At 38.6% G+C, this 19,897-nt stretch overlaps 1 protein-coding gene across 2 annotated transcripts in view; it reads right to left on the reverse strand.

The window, feature by feature from the left end:
• Positions 1-19,897, reverse strand: part of SGMS1 (sphingomyelin synthase 1) — a 282,263-nt gene that overhangs the window by 129,451 nt on the left and 132,915 nt on the right. For both annotated transcript variants that reach the window (XM_045853990.1, XM_045853991.1), the window contains exon 4: positions 1,459-1,601. The gene's annotated coding sequence lies outside the window, so the exon portion shown is untranslated. The remainder of the gene's footprint in view (positions 1-1,458; positions 1,602-19,897) is intronic.

The following is a 19,897-nucleotide window of genomic DNA, read 5'->3' on the forward strand; positions in this document are numbered from 1 at the left end:
AGCTGTTCCACATTTTGAAGGAGTCAGGTTCTGAAACCACATTGTGAACTACATAAGATTTTGGGCAAAGTTTCATCATTCTTCTCCTATATCATCTTCACTGACTCTATACTGAAGGGATGTGAGTAATGGTGCAAATGATGTCACAGACACTATCACATTGTGTTAGGAGTATAAACGTCCACTCCTGTCTCCCACACTGGCCTCATAATCACCTCAGAATGTATGAATAAAGACAACAGAGTATATGTTAGGAAAAGGGCATATTTTAATAATGTCTCAGACCAATGATATACTCTCAGTAACATGAAACAGTAATTGTTGAAAATATTTCATTTTGATATGCTAATTAAATGTTGTAAGTAGAATTACAAACCAAATAAGATGTCATGAAATGGGAGAAAGTAGAAAATAACAGTAAAAAAAGGTAAAGAAGAAGATTAAAAATTCTACAAACATTAGGATATTTTTCAAACCCTGCTTCAAAAAGGGGAGACAGCATGGTATACTGTTTCCATAGCACAAAATGAGACACACAGACCTAGTGCTCAATCCAGATTTCTGTCACTGACTTTTGGGAAACAGTAAGCCAGTTATTTAACCACTTAGAACCTCAGTATCCTCATCCAGAAAATTAAACTCGTTTAACCTTTTTATGATGGTATGATGATCAGAAATGTAAAATACCTGGTGTGGGATGTGTCTATTGTGTTCTGTATTGGTACATGGAAAAAAAAAACCTTAAAAGATCAAGGTGCTATATAACATGACACAGGCTAGGCCATAAAAAAAGAGCCAGTGCATCAAAAGCCAGATGCCCACCCAAGGTCACAGGATATTAAACAATGAGTGACCCTGACCTTGACATAAAAGTTATTCAGGAGATAAGAATTAAAAGCTATAAAGCAAGAAAATGAAGTAACCAAGTAACACTGTAACTCAGGGTTGGGGGTCAAAAAGGCAAAGAGGTCAAAGTTAATGACTAACCGGGAATAGTCAATCTGATACAGTCACCAACCAATCAGATACCGCCTTGGTGACTTTCAAGGTGAGAGTAAAGCCAACAAATAACAGCTGATTCCAAGGACTCATGTTCACAAGCTTTGATACTGACTGCCCTGTTCCCAGAAGAGAAGGCAGTGAGGTCTCTGGCTGGAACTCTGTTACCACTTTTATCTCTCCAGGGTCTAACATTGCCGCTGCCACCTCTATTGTTCTTCAGAAATTAGAAAGGACTCTAGAGGGCCTGAGTCAGAGCTGCTCAAGGAAGACATAAGAGTGACATCCCACCACACAGTCAAGTTTAGAGAACAATGGCCACTAGCGTATTTGAGAAGACAGGATGAAGTCCTGCCCTAAGAACAGTCTCTGTTCCCAGACAATGGCTCAACTTGACTTAGGACAGCAGAGTGGGTCACGCTACATTCACGCCAAGCTCAAGGCTATTGCCGTACATACCTCCAACAGCCACTGTTGCGCATTTATTGACAGGTTCCTTTAAAGTTATTCTCATGTACACTTCCTGGGGCAGGTTTTGTCTTCTATTTCATATGTTTCCCAACCAGACATGTTTGTCAATCCCAGAGGACTCAATGGTGTACCTAAAAGAGAACAGCAGTTTAAGTTTAACCACTTTGGAAATGAAATCATAAAATTTTAAAGCTGAAAGAGAGTTTATAAATCCAGTAGACCTCACTATAAATAAAAGCATTAAATTATTAGATTGTAAACAAAAAATTCCCAATTGACCTTTCCCACCCAATCTTTGAACAATCTCCCTTCCTCCCTCCTTCCTTCCTTCCTCCTTCCTTCCTTCCTTCCTTCCCTCCTTCCTTCCTTCCTTCCTTCCTTCCTTCCCTCCCTCCCTCCCTCCCTCCCCCCCTGCCTCCCTCCCTCCCTTCCTTCTTTGTTATTGTTGTAAAATATACATAACATAAAACTTACCCCATCTTTTCTTAACTGAAAACTAAAGTCTGTGGCCTTCTATCACATAGAGGTATGTCTTTTATATATTTACTGATTATCATTGTCAACAAATAACTGATTTTCAAAAATGAAGTACAGCAGCATTGATATGAAAGCAAAGGGTAACTGATAACCTCCTCACAAGATGACTGATAAAAAAGACAGTCATTTCTCTAAAACCCAAACATTACCCTCACAAATAATACCTTTTATAGTTACATATGTGAAAATGGGTGTTGCATAACCGGGAAGCTAGACATAATGTTTTGCATCTGACAGAGAAATAGGGCGTTAGTTGTTCATTTAGTTCCTCATTTATAGTCATTTCTACTTACATGTGAAAGAATGTAGAATCTAATGGTAGTTGGCAAGGTAGCATTTTATCATGTTTAATTTAATCATTGACATTCTATTTTTTTCCCTAGAAAAATCTATTAGAAATGGGTTCTCAACCCTTTTCAGGATCATATAAGCCCCTCATCACTGAAGTTTACCTGATCAATACTAAGCCTATTCTACTACCACTCAACTTCACAAGGATCTTTGAAGCCCATCCCTGGCACTTCCACGTACCAAACTGAGTAGCTAATATCTTCAGCCAACTAACAGGCTTAGCTCTGTGAGGAAACAATTTTTGGAACAACAACAACAACAAAAAAAAAACCCACTCTCAAAAGTGCCTGAGGACCTTGTCATACCAGGCAATCCCTCATTTAATCATTCTTCATCCTGTCAGAAATAGTGTTACACCTATAAATAAAAAATACAGTAGAAAGCCACTGACACAGCTAACTAAAAATAACACAGGATGCTCTTGCCATTACATGAGCTTATAAGTATTCAATGAAAGGTTCAGAGTAAAAAAATATTTACATAAAGGAACATCATCTGATACTATAAACATTATACACACCTTAGGATCAAGGGGAATCAAAGGGTACCCCTAAAATATCTCAGGAAATAGGGTGCCGCCTTATATTCAAGGCCTTGCTAAGTCTCATACTAAAAACAAAAATCTCAGTTTATTTTGAATAATAAAATAATTAATACATAATTAGTGCTAGCTTTGGATATTTATATGTCACTTGACACAGAAACTGGTTAACAAAAGGAAGCAAAGGAATAAACTGAACAATTATTTTTGGAGGTAAGAACTGATGATAGAAAACAGGAGATACTGTTTTTAAAAAGCCTTTTAAATATCATTTTAAAAAGCAATACATAGGGTTGTTTATATCTGCTTCTTTCTAAATCCTGATCAAAATTAGTAAAGAGAGAGAAAGATATAAATTCATAAAGAAAAAAGAGCAGAAAACATATTCGAGCAGACAACAGACAATAATGGCATTTTGGGAGCTGAAAGCAGAGATGACTGCTGAACTGAGCAGAGGAGGCCAGAACCTCATGGCCTGAGGAGCCAACGAAAAGCCAGCTGTCTGCTCCAGCATAAGGCTCAGGAAATGGAGCTGCTGGTTCCCGGGGAAGGAGTGCAAAAGAGGGGACTGGCTGAAAGGCTGTGTAAAAAGCAGTGAAACCCTTACCTTACACCATATATAAAAATTAATGCAAAATCGATTCAACACCTAAATATAAGCCCTGAAACTATAAAATTTCTACAAAAGAAAAAACACACAGGGGCAAATTCTTACGACTAAATTTGGCAATGATTTCTAGGATATGACAACAAAAGGAGACACAGACAAACAGGACTACATCAAACTGCAAAACTGCAGCACAGCAAAGGAAATAATCAGAATGAAAAGGCAACCTGAAAAATGGGAGAAAATATATGTAGATGATATATATAATAAGGGGTTAATATTTAGAATATATAAAGAATTCCTACAATTCAATAGCAAAAACAAATAACCCAACTAAAAAAATGGGCAAAGAACTTGAATAGATATTTCTCCCAAAAAGATATACAAATGATCAAGAGGCATATGAAAAGATGCTAAACACCACTAATCATTAGGGAAATGAAAGTCAAAACAAAATGACATGTCATCAACTCACACCTGTAAATACTGCCACTATTAAAAAACAAACAAAAAATAACAAGTATTGGCAAGAAGTGGAAAAAAGGAAACCCTGGTGCACACTGGTAGAAATGCAAAACTGGTGCAGCCACGATGGAAAACAGTATTAATGTTCCTCAAAAAATTAAAAATACTACTACCCTATGATCTGGCAATTCACTTCTGGATAAAGAAAATGTGGTATATTTCCTTTTTTTCTTTTCCAGAAACAAAACTTTTTTTTTCCAGAGCAAGTTTTGCTTATCTCACAAAGAACAGGTGGGCTATCATTCAAAAGTCAAAGTAATCCACCATATTAACAATAAAGAAAAAAGATATAAGATTATTATAATAGTTGATGAAACATCATTTGATTAAAAAATTATCATCCATGTATAACATTATTTTAAAAATAAATCTTAGAAAATTACAAATAGATAACTTCCTTAACCTAATAAATGCAGATACCAAATAAAAACTATGGCAAACATATACTTAAGGTGGAAATTTGAAAATCTGAAATCAGGAATGAAGTAAGGTTGCCAGTTACCACTATTTCTGTACAACATTGTTCCTGATCTGTGTGATGAAGCAAACAATAAATTAAAAGTAATATTATTTATTCTTAAAAAGCAGGAAATCCTATCCTATGCTACCAGACAGAGAACAAGAAAGACATTAGGCTAAGTAAAATAAGCTAATCATTAAAGGACAAATACCATAAGATTCCACTTACATATGGCATCTGAAGCAGTCAAACTCTTAGAGACAGAAAGTAGAATGGTGGTTGGCAGATTCTGGGGGTAGGGGGAAAAGAAGAGTTGTCCAGTGGGTATAGAGATTCAGTTTTGCGAGATGAAAAAGTTGTAGAGAACTGTTGCACAACAATGTGAATATAGTTAATACTGTTGTACTATACACTTAAAATGGTTACGATGGTAAATTTTATATGGTTTGTGTTTTTTACTCAATAAAAGAAATAGAGAAATTATCGTGGATTATCTAGGTGGGTCCACTGTAATCACAGGGTCCTTAAAAGTGAAAAAGGGAGACAGAAAATGAGGTCAGAGGAATGCTGACCTACTATTGTTCCTTTAAAACGAGGGACGGGGACTGAGAGCCCAAGGGGCAGCCAGCCTCCAGAAGTTGGGAAAAGCAGGGGAAGGGTTTCTCCTCTAGAGTCTGCAGCCCTGCTGGCACGTCCAGGTTAGCCCAGTGAAACCATGTCAGACCTCTGCCCTATAGAATGGCGAATGGCAAGATAATAAATGTGTATTGTTTTAAGCAAATATATACACATATATAAATTATATATATGTATATATATAATTTATATATATAAATATGTAGATACGTGTGTGTGTGTGTGTGTGTGTGTGTGTGTGTGTGTGTGTGTATAAAAGAGGGGCAATTAGGACCCAAGATCTTTTCCCCACCTGGCAGAGCCAGACAAGCCACCCCTAGTCCCTTAACAGGAGGCAGTTTATTCTCTGGAGAAAGGAATACAGCAAGACTCAGAGGCATCAAATAAGGCTGAAAGAGAAGCATTAAAATCTAGCATTTACAGGCTTGGACAGGGAGACCTCTGGCTCCTTTCTCCTCACATTGTTCCCTCAAATCTTCACAGGCAGGCTTTTAGCCTTTTGGTGAAACTGAAAGATAATTAAAAAAAAAAAAAGCCTGCAGATTCTGAGGTCTATAGGAGTCACCAACTCAAATGGCCAGGTCCCTGCCCAAAGCCCAGGAGGCCACAAGCTCTACTCCACTTTTCATTCCTAAATGTAAACTCACACCTAATTGCCCCACTCCTGAATGTGAACAGAAAACGAAAGCCTCCCCATTCCTCTGAGAAAAGCTTCTAACATTAAAGTCAGGGACCAAAACAAGTGCATAAAAAGAGGGAACATAGGGAAAGGAAAAGTGTAAAAAGTACAAGAAAACAGCAAAATAATACAATTCATATTCTCAAAGGAAAAGAGAAAATACTGCATCCATGAAACAGAGGATCCTATTTAAAGAAATTACTCAATTTAAAAATTAAATTGAAATTACAGATATGCTACCAGAAATTAAAAGTTCAATAAATCTAAAAAAACCTCTCAGAAAGTAGAACAAAAACACTAAGAGATAGAAAAGAGCTAAAAAAAGACATAAGAAAATTAGAGAATCGAACCAATAGGTCCAAATATCCAACAGACAGACTTGCAGAAAACAGAATAAGACAGAAAGGAAATTATCAAGGCAATAGTACGGGAAAGCTTGCCAGATTTGAAGGATATGAGTTTTGGAATTGAAAGGACTGTGAATATCAAAAAACCATTAAGACCTCTGTCCCAATATGAAATTTCAGATTCTGGGGATAAAGAAAAGAGCCAAACATTTTCCAGATAAATAAAAGAGCTCATACACAACCAACTGTGAAGCACAATGGCCGGAGACATTTTAACGCGGGTATCGTAAAGTTCAACCATGAACAAAATATAGTCATAATAAAGTAAACATTGAATATTGATTTAACCACAGACCGTAACATGCTGCACCCAGAGAATGGAGAAACAGTGAGAGGAAGTGTGTACTGAGAGTAAAGGGCTGTACATGAGAGGCAAATTCTCAGCAGGGAATCAATGTATCAGCCTAAAATTTAAACAGAAACCAATAAATGGTGCTTAAGCCCACACTGTGTTGTTTAGGAATACGCAGGTGAACACCAGAAAATACAGCTAAGAGTGAAAAAGGGCTACCATTGGCTAAAGGAGTAATAGAAATAGAAAATGAACAGGGAATGACTATTATACAGAGTGGGACAAAAGTAGGTTTACAGTTGTTCATATGGAAAATAATACAATAATTAACAAACAAGAATAGACTGTTTTGCGTACCCACAACTGTAAACCTACTTTGCTCCACGATGTAGCACTATTTGAATTTGAAACCATGTGCATGTAATTACCTCCAGATAAATAAAACAACTGTAGGTTTACAGTTGTTCATATGGAAAATAATACAATAATTAACAAACAATACAAGAATAGACTGTTTTGTGTACCCACAACTGTAAACCTACTTTGCTCCACGATGTAGCACTATTTGAATTTGAAACCATGTGCATGTAATTACCTCCAGATAAATAAAACAAACTAATGAACACATGAAGGAAGAGAGAGGAGGGAGGGAGGAAGGGAGGGAGGAAAGACGACCTGACAAAACAGATCCACAAACTGTTACACCATGGAGATCTCTGGCGTTCACGTGCACAGAAATAATGGAAATGGCAACTGTCCTGACATTATGCAAATGGTCACTTGTGACTTAGAATAAAATTTACAATTACAGCACCATACGTGAATTTCAGAAGTGCTGTATCACAAACTAAAATGATAACATGATGTGGAAAATGGTATTGGAGGCTTCAAAAATGTGACTAATAATGAAGACACTGATATCAAATATGTACATTGAGTTGGAAGAAAAGTATTCTGAGATAGAAAAAAGGATTATTGTTTTATATAAATATGTGATTAAATATACATATTCAACTAAATTGATTAAATGGTATAAATGTTCATTATTACATCTATATACCCAAACCATTCCATACATATTCAAGTTAGCCACAGAAATTGTTTGTTTAGTTCTTTTCAGTGGGAAAACATGGGAAAATATAAACCAAGCATTAAAAATTCCATAAAGAAATTACAAATCCATTTATCTGAGTCATGTTATTTTTCTTCATCAGCCTTCTTTCCAATCTAGGACAAAATAGGTAAATTAAAGTTCATTCTTCAGGTAATAAGCTACTTTTAAGAAAAACCCTAAAATCCAAGGTAACTATTATTCACTCTATGTAGAGTAAAAATCGGTCTTTCCCACTTCCCAGGTAATTCCTGCCTCAGTCGGTGTTCAGAGCAAGCTGTACAAGGCAAACCCAGACAGAAGCAAGCATGTGCATACAATGCCAATAAATAATTGCACACCAAGTACATATAATGGTATGTACCATGAGTTTTAAAATCATACATTTATGAATTATCTTTTGTCCATTCAGGTACATTACTGCTAATGAACAATATAGAGAAAGATAAAGAAGCAAGAAAGCATTATTTTCAAACTATAAGAATTATATCTGTGGGTGAAAGGGGTAGCAACATGTTTAAATTTTCATTTTTACTAAAACAAAATCAATACCAAGTGGAACTAGAGTCCATATGCATATTTGCAGGATCAAAGAGCTTAGAGAGTTTAACCCACAGCATCTTAAAGGCTTAGACATGCTTCCTCATTTAATTTCATGAAAGACATTCTCAACTAAAAATGAAATACAAGCCTTTGAAAACATACGTGAATGCAGAGTTACGCGCTACTTAACAACAGGGGTATGTTCGAAGAGATGTGTCATTCTGTGAACATCACAGAATGCACTTACACAAACCTGATGGTACAACCTGCTACTGCAACTGTATGTGCTGTACTCTTACAGGACTGGTAGCACAGTGGGTCTGTTTACACCAGCATCACCCCAAACAAGAGTAACTGTGGTAGAACACCTGACAGTTGGCTTTTCTTTCTTGAATGCTTAAGCTTTGATTGTCCGGCCCAGGACTCCACTTCAAAGAGGCATCCCTTCAAGGAAGGCTATCTGGAATAAACACATTGCAGCCACAAGACCAGGAAGAGCCAGGCCACCCCCCCACACCCATCCCCCACCATGAACTAAGGCACCTTTGTTTCAGAGATCTTGGTTGATTTAGATAACTGACCATTTGAACTACTTGTTTCCTTCTCTTCCAGAGCTTTAAATTCCGTACCTTATGTTTTAAATGGACCAGTAAAGAGTGAGCCTGGTGACTAAATCCTAAGCCCCCACCCTGGACCCCAGTAAAAGCAGAATCTCAGGCCCATGCTCGCGCTCTCTCTCTCTCTCTCTCGCTCTCTCTCTCTCTCTCTCTCTCTCCTCTGCTTGGCTGTGTGCCCCCTGGACTGCCTTGTAGCTCCAGGGCCTGTAAATAAACATTTTTTCCCCTCAAAGTTTCATAACGGTTATTGCTGAAGGGTGTTGTGCAAAGCAATAACCCATGAGGGTCAGTCCAGTTAAACGGGAAGGGGCGCCTGTGGGAAACTCACCGGACTGGGCCAAGCAGCCCATCACTAACGACAGAGATGGCACAAGCAGAATCTACCACGGCACTAGGCAACAGGAATTTTTCACCTCCAGTACAATCTTATGAGACCAACCTGCTCTATGGGGTCCACTTGAAATGCATTATGCAGCATGTGACAATGATTGTAAGTACATACGTGCATTATGATACCTGAAGAAAGGGGTAGTTTCCTTAAAATTAATAAACGTTTGGAACAATGTTTGTATTACATACAGACAGAAAAGCACAGATATCTTGACTGGCTTGCTTAATTTTCCATAAAGGAACACACGTGTGTGGCCACCACTCTTCCCCAAGGTCACCACTGCCCTGACTTTGAATGCCACACATTAGTTTAGCCTGACGGAAAAGGTATTTTCCAGGGACCTGTCCGAGAGTCTAAGACTTGCAATATCTAGACCAAAATAAAATGCTTTAGGGAGAGAAGCAAGTACTGTAGTCACTGACTGCAAGGGGATATTATTTCAGAAAGCGTAGATGAGTCTGAGGAAGGTGTTTGGACAGGTTGGGTGGTTGTGTGAGGCCAGCTTGCAAGTTCTCCAGAGACTCTGGGACAGAGAAGCTGTTTTATGATACAAACAGAAAGGAAAGGGCCTTTATCATCCAGGATGAATGTACTGCTGAGGGTGAGATGGGAAAGGGGGAGCAGAGGGAAGAGCAGGGGGGTCACAGGGAGTCTGGACCTCCTTTCTATAGGTACAAAAACAGCTATAAAGATAATAGACAAACCAGTATGTGCCAGCAGCTAGACTGTTACTATGGCATCATCATCTCATTTGATCTTCTAATTGCTATGAAGCCTACAGACAGATAAGGAGATTGACTCAAAGCAGGTAAGTATGGTGCCCAAAGTTCAACACTTAGCAGAGGAGGCCAAGCTGTTCCCCTTTTCTGCTTCTATGCAGGCCTAGAGACACCAAAAACAGAAAGGAGAAAGTTCACAGAAAAAAAGGTCATTATAATTAGACACCGAATATATTGTATTGTCCCCACCCATGAATCATTTAAAGGAAAAGAACCAAGTAATTCAGGGTCCACAGTTGTCTGAATTACCAAAAAAATTTGGAGATTCTGTCACTTGCAAAGTAGGTCTGCTTATCTTTCTGTAGCTCAAAGAAGACGTTTCAAAGGAATTCCTAGCACTTCACAAGGTCTGATTTTCTGACATGTTACCTTGTTTTATCTCTCTGTATGCTTTCCCACTGCAGTGGGAAAATCAAAAGAACATGATGTCCCTCAGAGAAAGTCACAGATGCAGACAGGCAAATTAAACAGAAAATCATTGAGGAACCTATACTCCACCTTCAAATGGCATGCCAACCTGCAGGAATATTTCATTCTATCATAAGTACTTTCAAAAAGAAGGGAACAAAATGGGAACACAGTTCCAAAAGGGAACTTTCTAATTCTGCTACTTGAGAGGGAGAAGAAATAAAATATCTAAATAAGTTGACATAAGACTATATCTGATGTACCTACTGAAAGGCATGTGGCTAAAAAGGCCTTCCTGCATCCTCACTGATACATCCAAAATAATATATGTCAATGACAATAACTATGATGGTCAGACAGCATGAAATTCTTTGCATTCAATCCTGCCAGAACTCTGCAAAGGATTAGAAGCTGGGTTAGGATCCCCATCTTCTCAGATGCAGACATTGAGCTCAGGGAAGCTACATAACTTATCCTAAGTTGAAAAATTGTCCAAGGTCAAAAACGTATCTGAGTTCACACTGCGAGGAAATAGAAAAGGGTTCCAAATCATGTCTGTTGGGAACAGTTCTGGTTTAATAATGAAAACAACCAAATCTGCTTTTCCATTCCAAATCATATAACAGTTCTTTCATTATCTTCTGGTTTCCAATTGCTTTTGATATGTCCTGAGTAAAGGACACTGAATAAAGAATACTCCTTCCTCCTGTGAGACAGGGAAAGTGTCTCGGTAGCAAGCGGCTTGAGGACAGGACACCAAAACAGGTCTGGATGAACTCTTCTTACAGACAGCTGCTAGCAGAGCTGAGAGCTCTCTCACGCAGCAGGCTTGATTTTACAGTGGATGCATGCTGTGAGGACACAAGGTGAGAAGTGCTTTCCAGGACTAGTGTGCAAGCAACGTAACTATGCTCACCTTGCAAGTAAAGCACCTAGAGGGAAAAACACCCAAACGACACTGTAAGGCTCTAAACATTCAATTAAATCTGAGTACAGTAAGGCAAGAATCTTTGTAGACATTAACCCAATGACATCCAGAAGAATACTGGGAGAAGGTGGGACAGAATAAGGTCCTTTCCCTTATTCTGTCAAAGCTGAAGTCAAAGGTCGCTGTCCACCACACACACTCGACACAAAGCGCGGCAGGCACACTTCATTTTGGCAGCCCTGCCTCAAACTCTAATTTTAATGTGGTTGTTTCTCCTCAGGAGAAAGATGGTGTGTAATTAGACATCAATAATTTACAGAGACCAGTAACAGCACAATATCGATTTAATTCTATTTTTCTATTTTTATTTTACTTTTCTATTAAAATCATACTTTATTAAAAGAGTAAAAAGAACTGAAAACGTCCTCATTATCACTCATAAGTAGCCTGATTCTCACTCATAAAAGAATACAAAATCCAAAGTACAAAGTTAGTGTTTTCTTCCTTTAATGTCTAACTCTCAAATCAACACAGTTTAGTTGAACCTCTTCTTCCTTTCCTTGGCTTGGAGAACCTTTACAATCTCTCAGGATGGAGGGATTCAACTACAGCTGAAAAACCCCAGGCACCTCCTACCAAAAGCTAACGCTGAAGACCTGAGTATGACCTCAGGGCAAACAACCAGTCCTCTCCCTTTCCACAAAGAGGAAAGAAACCTAGTGTCTTCCTCAGCCTGAAGGAAAGAAAAGGTAGTCTATGCCTTGATTCAGCAGTTATTGATCGATACATAAAGCGTGGTTTCCCTGAGGCAGTCTCAGTTTGGCTAGGGGAAAACCGAGGAAACCAGTACTTACCTTTCTGCGCAGCACCTAATACCGTGGAGGTAAACATCAACGTCAACATGCATGAGCACTTCCCAGGTGGGGGCCAGGCACCGGTCCTGGGCACTACACGTGCCTCATTTTAATCCCTGAAACCAGCCTGCGAGATGTCAAATGCCTTCTTCTTTTTACTGATGGGAAATAGCGTGTATGGGGCACAAAAATGTGTTTTCCAAACAAGAAGAGTATTTTTTATTTTATAATTAAATATTTAGATATTCCATCCTACCTTCATATATAAATCTTAATCCCTATTTTACCTTTTGCAAGCAGCCCAAGAATAGTCTCCGGTTCCCAGAATTTTTACTAAGAAATCCACAAGGTGAAGAAATAATTTTCTAACAGGTCCTGTTATCATGGGCCCACTGATGTGCTAATAAAATCTGCTTCATATGTTATTCAATCACAGCTCCCTGAGGGCAAGAACCATACTTTATCTGTGCCTATTATGTCTTTATTACCTAGGACAGAAATCGGAAAGCACCTAACAAAACCCCATTCGTGTTCATTACCAATTATATCAAATCAAGTTTCTTAGATCAGCCCAGTCAAGCCATCTGGTTCACCTGCCTTTACTTTCCACACTTACTCATTATTTTCAAAACAGGATTACTGCCTGCTCTCAAAAGATTTATTCATCGCTAAACGTGTGCTCCTGCAGTCCCTACGATGAATGTCCTTCCCCTGACCCTGTTCCTTACCCTGTTAATCCATGTATACCACCTGGTTTAGAAAGAACAATGGAAACATACTTGCAATGATGGAGAAATTGTCCACTTGCCCTTTTTTGACTCAATGAAAACATTTATTTTCTCAAAATATCATATGAGTCTCCAGTAAATTCTGGCTTGGTAATTACCTCCACATAATATATGATTATAATTTACCTTCCACTAAAACAATCTTTACACAGTCTTATACCACTATCAAAAATTTTAACTAAGATCAAAAATTGTTAATCCTTTCAAACAATTCTCTAAACTAGATCTAACCTCTCGTCATCCAAGCAGCCTCCCTTTGAAATAGTCACGCTATCTCTCGACGAGTCAGGAGGCCTCATAAGCATGGATTATGTCAGATCCCAAACATATGGTTTGTGCCGGTCGGCAGTTTAATAAATACTTTAAAAACTAATCTAAATTCCTTGCCTTTTGAACCTAGATTCTTTTTAGATATTGGGAAGAATAAATATTTCATGAAAATTAAAGAAACTCAAAACAATAAGAACTTTCTAATTTCCTTTTTAAATACTTTGAAGTAATTTATGGCTTCAAAAGAAAACTGAGCATGAATTGTAAAACAAGCTACCAAAATAAACTTTGCAAGTCACCAAAGCTGCCTTTTGTGTTCCTAAATGAGGCGAAATTTACCTGGCTAATAAGAATATAAGATGGACTATAAGGGAATCCCAAATTTACTCTAATATAGAAGCAAATTAAAATATTAAATTGAGTTCCAGAGCAGATTCTGAGAAATGTTTTTAACCATGAATCAACTCACTTACTGAAATCAGCCTTGTAATAGACATATATCAGGGTTTCTGTTCACTCCCCCTATCTGGGGGGGAATTCTGCCACCCCTCAGGCTCAGTTGCCATCTTCTGTACCTTCCGATACAACCCCCCACACACGGTCCGGGCTGACTGGACCTAGAAGAACACCTGACCGATGGGCAGCCATTCATAGGCTGGCCAGGAGCCTATGATCTGTGTTGAAAAAAATGGGGTCAGCTGATCAGATTTTTCTGCCTCAAGAACTGGAATCAAGAAACCCAAAGGGAATTGCCAGTTTCCTCTTCGGGCTTTGTCTGTGGTAGAAAGTGAGAACTGAACCCAAGCCAGTTCCTAGTACTTGATTCTCACATCTGCCTCCTGATCACTGCCCTAATCCCCCTCTGCCATTCCCCGGTGACACTGACGTGGTTTTGGCAACCCAAAGGAAACAAAGACAGAGAATATCACAGCAACTTAAGTTAAATTTTTATGTAAAGACCTCTCCTCTCCTATTAACATAATTAGAAGAAAGCCACCTTCTTCTTTGAGACTAAATGGAGGAAACAGCTCCTATCATTTTAGTAAGAAATCTGAGGTCAAATTTCAAAAGAAATGCAGTTTGGTTATTTTCATCATCCTCTCTATTCTGGACTTTAGGTTTCTCACCTGTGAAATGAGGTATGAGTCAGGTATGAAAAGGTCTCTTAATTGCCTTCCATGGTTTTTCATCTTAGTATAGGGAATCTCTGGTATAGCAACATGTCCCTTGCAGACCCAGAAGGGCTCTATTTTTGGACAGTTTTTGGGCAGTGGTAGAAAACATCATCTATTACCTGGGCTGTCGCATGGTAAATACCCTATCAAATTCATAATTGGAACTAACATTTTCTCATAAAAATTCTTAAAATGAGTTGCTTCCCAAGGTCCCCTATTACAGCTAAATAGACATAGACTATTAGACATTTTCACACTATTTTCTACTGCTCTGTCTTTCATGTAAAATGTACAATGACATGAAAATGCCCTGTCTTTCCCTTAGTTTAAAGAAACTAAAAAGCAGAGCACCGAAAGAACTGCCCCAATATCATTCATCCATTTACTCTCTGCCCTGATGTCTTACACGGGCATCATTAAAGCAGTGATAACCATGGGCTCCAAAGCATCTCCCCCTTTAGGAGGGCCCCAAATCTTCAAATGGCTCGGTTATCAAACAAAATAATGGAGACTTAACTATCCAGACAAAAGAAAAATGACTTTCTGGGATGAATTTTTTTCTCTCTTCCAGATACTAAGAATCTTTGTAAAATGTACTACAATTTTTTTCTTACTTTCCCCATTTGCAAAGGTAACAGATGTTCTTGAATGGTCTTAGTAAATAAGAATACACACAAAAAAGAAAAAATTACCAACATCTTAGCTCTCAGTCAGGTCACTTACCACTTAGAGATGCTTCTCCCTAGTTCCTTTTTTAGGGCACTACGAGAACAGGAATCTTTATCTGACTCACTGATGTGTGTGTGTGCACATATATGGTGTTAAATGCATTTTTACTTTCTGTAAATTTTTTGTATATTTTTGCACACTTTATATTTTTTTATATTTAATGTATACTTTTTGTATACTTCTTACTTTATAAATTATTTTATAAGTTTAGAACTATACATACTGTTTCATAATCATTTCTCATGTCACAATATATGGCCACATTTCTAGGCTATTACACTATTAAATATTCTTTTTAAAACATGTCTGCCCCTCTTTTTTGAGAGATGGCTGATTTACTGCTTTCTCAAGAATTAGGGTTTTCCCCTCCCACTTCTAAGTACATTTATCTTATTACATGAGTTACCTTGGTTCACTATAAAGTTTTGGAAAACATAGTAGGGTCTCACCAAAGTTGAGAACATATATGCACACTATTTTATAACTGATTCTCACTCACGTTGCATCCTGAATACTTTCCTATCTCCTTAAATATACTTCTGGGGTTATTTCCTGATTTTTTTCAAACAAAAATCCCTAGAACCCAATTTCATATGATGGTTATGAGTCAAGATCATCATTAGGAACACCAATAATTGCAATACCCTATAACTATGCATGCAAGTGGTAGGTATACAAGTTGGGATGAGAAACCCCAGGAGAAGCCCTATATCTGTGTTCTGTGTTACTAATTTTATTTTTTAAAGAGTACTCCAATTTCAAGCTACTAATTACTGTGTTCTGTGTTCCGGTTCTGTGTTACTAATTTTATTTTTTAAAGAGTACTCCAATTTCAAGCTTTTTAATCAGTGGTCTCTCCCTCATAAAAGAGATATAACATAGCTCTCAATGAATTTAATGTCTTCAAAGTGAGTTATTAACTCAAACAGACTTTTCCCAAATAATATTCCCATTCTCTATACAATAAGAATACAAAGGAGGAGAAAAAAAGAGAAGGGAAAAAACAAAGAAGGAGAATTATTTTCCTGTTACTATGACAAAAATGATTTCAAAACAACCTTTATTTCTGAGTCACTAATGAAAATGTATGTCAACAGTTTAAATGGAATTTTCTTTCCCACAGTCAGTAAGAAATGTGTGTCCTTCAACACACCCAAATTTGGATAGGGGTATTTGGAGAAGGTGTGTTCCAACACCTGCAAATTCTCTCCCATCACTCATCAGAAGACATTTCTGCACTGGTCATAGCTTCCTCAAGCTCTGTGGCTTCACTGATTAACCGCAGTGCAAATTTGAAGCCAAAGCAATTCTGTGAAATTAAAGATAATTTTTAAAAGACATAATCATCTAATGATCTTCCCTCCATCATGAGTCAACTTCATTAAATCTGTTCTGTAAAGCATATTTCATATTCTACACCACACAAAGAAGCAATTGAGGCCAATGCTGTCAGGGAAAGAGAAAGCATGTTTACCAGATCTAACTTTCTTTTTGTTTTTTAATATATTTTATTGATTATGCTATTGATTAGTTGTCCCATTTTCCCCCCTTCATTCCCCTCCACCCTGCACACCCTCTCCCACCCACATTTCACCCCTCTTTGGTTCATGTCCATGTGTCATAAGTTCTTTAGCTTCTACATTTCCCATACTACTCTGACCCTCCTCCTATTTTCTACCTACCACCTGTGCTACTTATTCCCTGTACCTTTCCCTCCCCCCTCCTCCTCTCACTCCCCTGTTGCTAACCCTCCATATGATCTCCATTTCTGTGGTTCTGTTCCTGTTCTAGTTGTTTGTTTAGTTTGTTTTTGTTTTTGTTTTAGGTGTGGTTGTTAATAATTGTGAGTTTGCTGTCCTTTTACTATACATGCTTTTCCTTTATCTTCTTTTCTTAGATAAGTCCCTTTAACATTTCATAAAATAAGGGCTTGGTGATGATGAACTCCTTGAACTTGACCTTATCTGAGAAGCACTTTATCTGCTCTTCCATTCTAAATGAAAGCTTTGCTGGATAGAGTAATATGGGATATAGGTCCTTATCTTTCATGACTTGAAATACTTCTTTCCAGCCCCTTCTTGCCTGTAAGGCCTCTTTTGAGAAATCAGCTGACAGTCTGATGGGAACTCCTTTGTAGGTGACTGTCCCCTTATCTCTTGCTGCTTCTAGGATTCTCTCCTTCATTTTTACCTTAGCTAATGTAATTATGATGTGCCTTGGTGTGTTTCGTCTTACATCCAACTTCTTTGGGGCTCTCTGAGCTTCCTGGATTTCCTGGAAGTCTATTTCCTTTGCCAGAATGGGGAAGTTCTCCTTTATTATTTGTTCAAATACGTGTTCAATCTGTTGCTTTTCTTCTTCCCCTTCTGGTACCCCTATAATTCAGATGTTGGAACATTTAAAGATGTCCTGGAGGTTCCTAAGCTTCTCCTCATTTTTTTGAATTCTTATTTCTCCATTCTTTCCTGTTTGGTTGTTTTCTTCTTCCTTCTGGTCCACTCGAATATTTTGAGTCCCAGTTTCCTTCCCATCACTATTGGTTCTCCGTGCATCTTCCTTCATCTTTTATGGTAACCTGCATTTTTCATCTAATTTGCGCCCAAAATCAACCAATTCTGTGAGCTTCCTGATCATCAGTGTTTTGAACTGTGCATCTGATAGATTGGCTATCTCTTGGTTGCTCAAAAGAATGAGTCCTGGGGCATTGATCTGTTCTTCTGTTGGAGACAGGTCTTTCTCTCTCTCTCTTTCTCTCTCTCTTTTTTTTTTTTTTGGTCTGGTTGCTCCTGTTACAGTGAGGGGTGGAGCCTTAGGTGTTCATGGGGCTGGGCACCCCAGTCACTAGATTGTGACATTGTATGTGGGGGCAGGGGCGGGGGCGGAACAATGGCGGTAGCTCCATTCTCCTGGGACCTCAGTCCCTTCTCTGGGATCCTGGGTTGCACACTCTGCCCTGGTCCACAGTCGCCACCTCACTGGGTCCGCCAGCTGCTGCTTGCATACTCAGGGTCCACCTGCTACAATCTTGTGCGCCCCAGATGCCTTACGCGCTCCCGGTTGCCTTATGCACCCAGTTCTCCCTGTTCTCCTCGAGCCGCGACCGGCGCCTGGCTGCTCCTCTCCGCCCCTCCTACCGGTCTGGATGAACGGGTCTACTTCAACTTCTTGGCTGTCCGACTTCCATTCAGATAAATTCTCTATCAGTTCTGGGTGTTATTCTGCCTCTCAATTGTTGTTGTTCTAATCTTGGTTGTGCATGGAGGTACGGTGCGTCCACCTATGCCTCCATCTTGCCGGAAGTCAGATCTAACCTTCTAACTGTTTCTGTCAAGTAGGCATTACCTTGTCTGGTTCCCTAAGTGGCTGTAGGCCTTTTAAAGTTATCTTATGTTCAAGATACAGAAAAGGAACAGAAACAATCAGCAACAGACAACAGACAAAAATCTATATCCAATTCAGGGTGTGTGTGTGTGTGTGTGTGTGTGTGTGTGTGTGTGTGTGTGTGTAATCCGTAAAACAGGGATCTGGGTGAGATGCTCTGTCATCTGTGATTCTGTATTCGAATGATTTGCATTTACAATTATTCTAATTATTCTACCTATTCCAAATTATGAGCAAGAGCCAAGTATGATTACTGTTGATTAAAAAATTGCCGTGGGAGGCAATGAAATATAATGGTAAGAGATAAGTGAGAAATTAAGACATGTAAATATGACACCTACTAGAAGACATTAGAAACATGTGAGACATTTCGGATGGCACAGTCATTGGGGTCTCAATTGACATTTAGTGAGTGGGTTCCAGGGAAGCAAAATGTATTAAAATATGTAGAACAAGCCCACACATGAGGTTCTGCCTCACTAAAAGCTGTGAGCAACACTGAAGAATCTGGATTTCAGACCACGTGACTTCTCATTAGCAGTGTGACCTTTAATGACCTACATGGTTAAGTCATTTAATTATGAGCCTTGAGCTCCTCAAAGGAGCTTGGAGCAAGTCCTGGCTCTACACTTACAAACTGCAGGTCCTTGCCTATTCAGCAATGGATCCTCTTCAGTTTCTTTGTCCATAAAAAATGGACAAAAAAAAAAAGTTGCAGGGTTTTGATGAGTAGTGGCTCAGCGCAAGTTCGCACCATTATTGTGGATGCAGACGTAGTTCTTATCAGGTGCTCAGGGCTGCTGCCACTCCAGGGCCACTCCGGAGCACGTTACAGAAGCTGGACACTTTCAAAACCTCAGTAACTACGCCCATCTCAGATCACCACTGACAAGAGCTATTAGTAAAAAGGAGTAGGGCCTAGTCATTGGTGATGTTAATTGATATTTTAGCACATTGTCTTCCAAACCAATCTGTAAGCCAGTATTACGACGTTTTGGGGTTTTTTTACTTAAAACAGGACATATTTATTGACTGACTAATGAGGCACCACATACTCAGGTTTCCAGGCGTGCCCCAATATTTAACTGTAGTAATTATAACATAATAAACAGTCTAGAGAATAAAATGGCAAAGCCCAGGTTCCAAACACCAGGTTAAATACCAAAACATCTACAGAAAAACAAAAACTCACTCCCAGCTTCTTTATGCATCCTCACATCCTCCTAATAAGACTTAATTTTAGAAAAACGATGAAAAACAAACCAGAGTTGCAGAAATATATCAATATTAACAAGAACTGTAAGTGCCCACGTACCAGGTAGGTTAACATGCATGAAGCTGGCACAAAATGTCCCACGAGTTGATGGCTCACAATTGCAGACAGAAAATAAAGCAGCAACACAGCCCTTTGGCTCCAG

The sequence above is a fragment of the Phyllostomus hastatus genome, unplaced genomic scaffold (assembly GCF_019186645.2).
Source record: "Phyllostomus hastatus isolate PE091 unplaced genomic scaffold, TTU_PhHast_1.1 phas_scaffold_1066, whole genome shotgun sequence".
Lineage (NCBI taxonomy): Eukaryota > Metazoa > Chordata > Mammalia > Chiroptera > Phyllostomidae > Phyllostomus > Phyllostomus hastatus.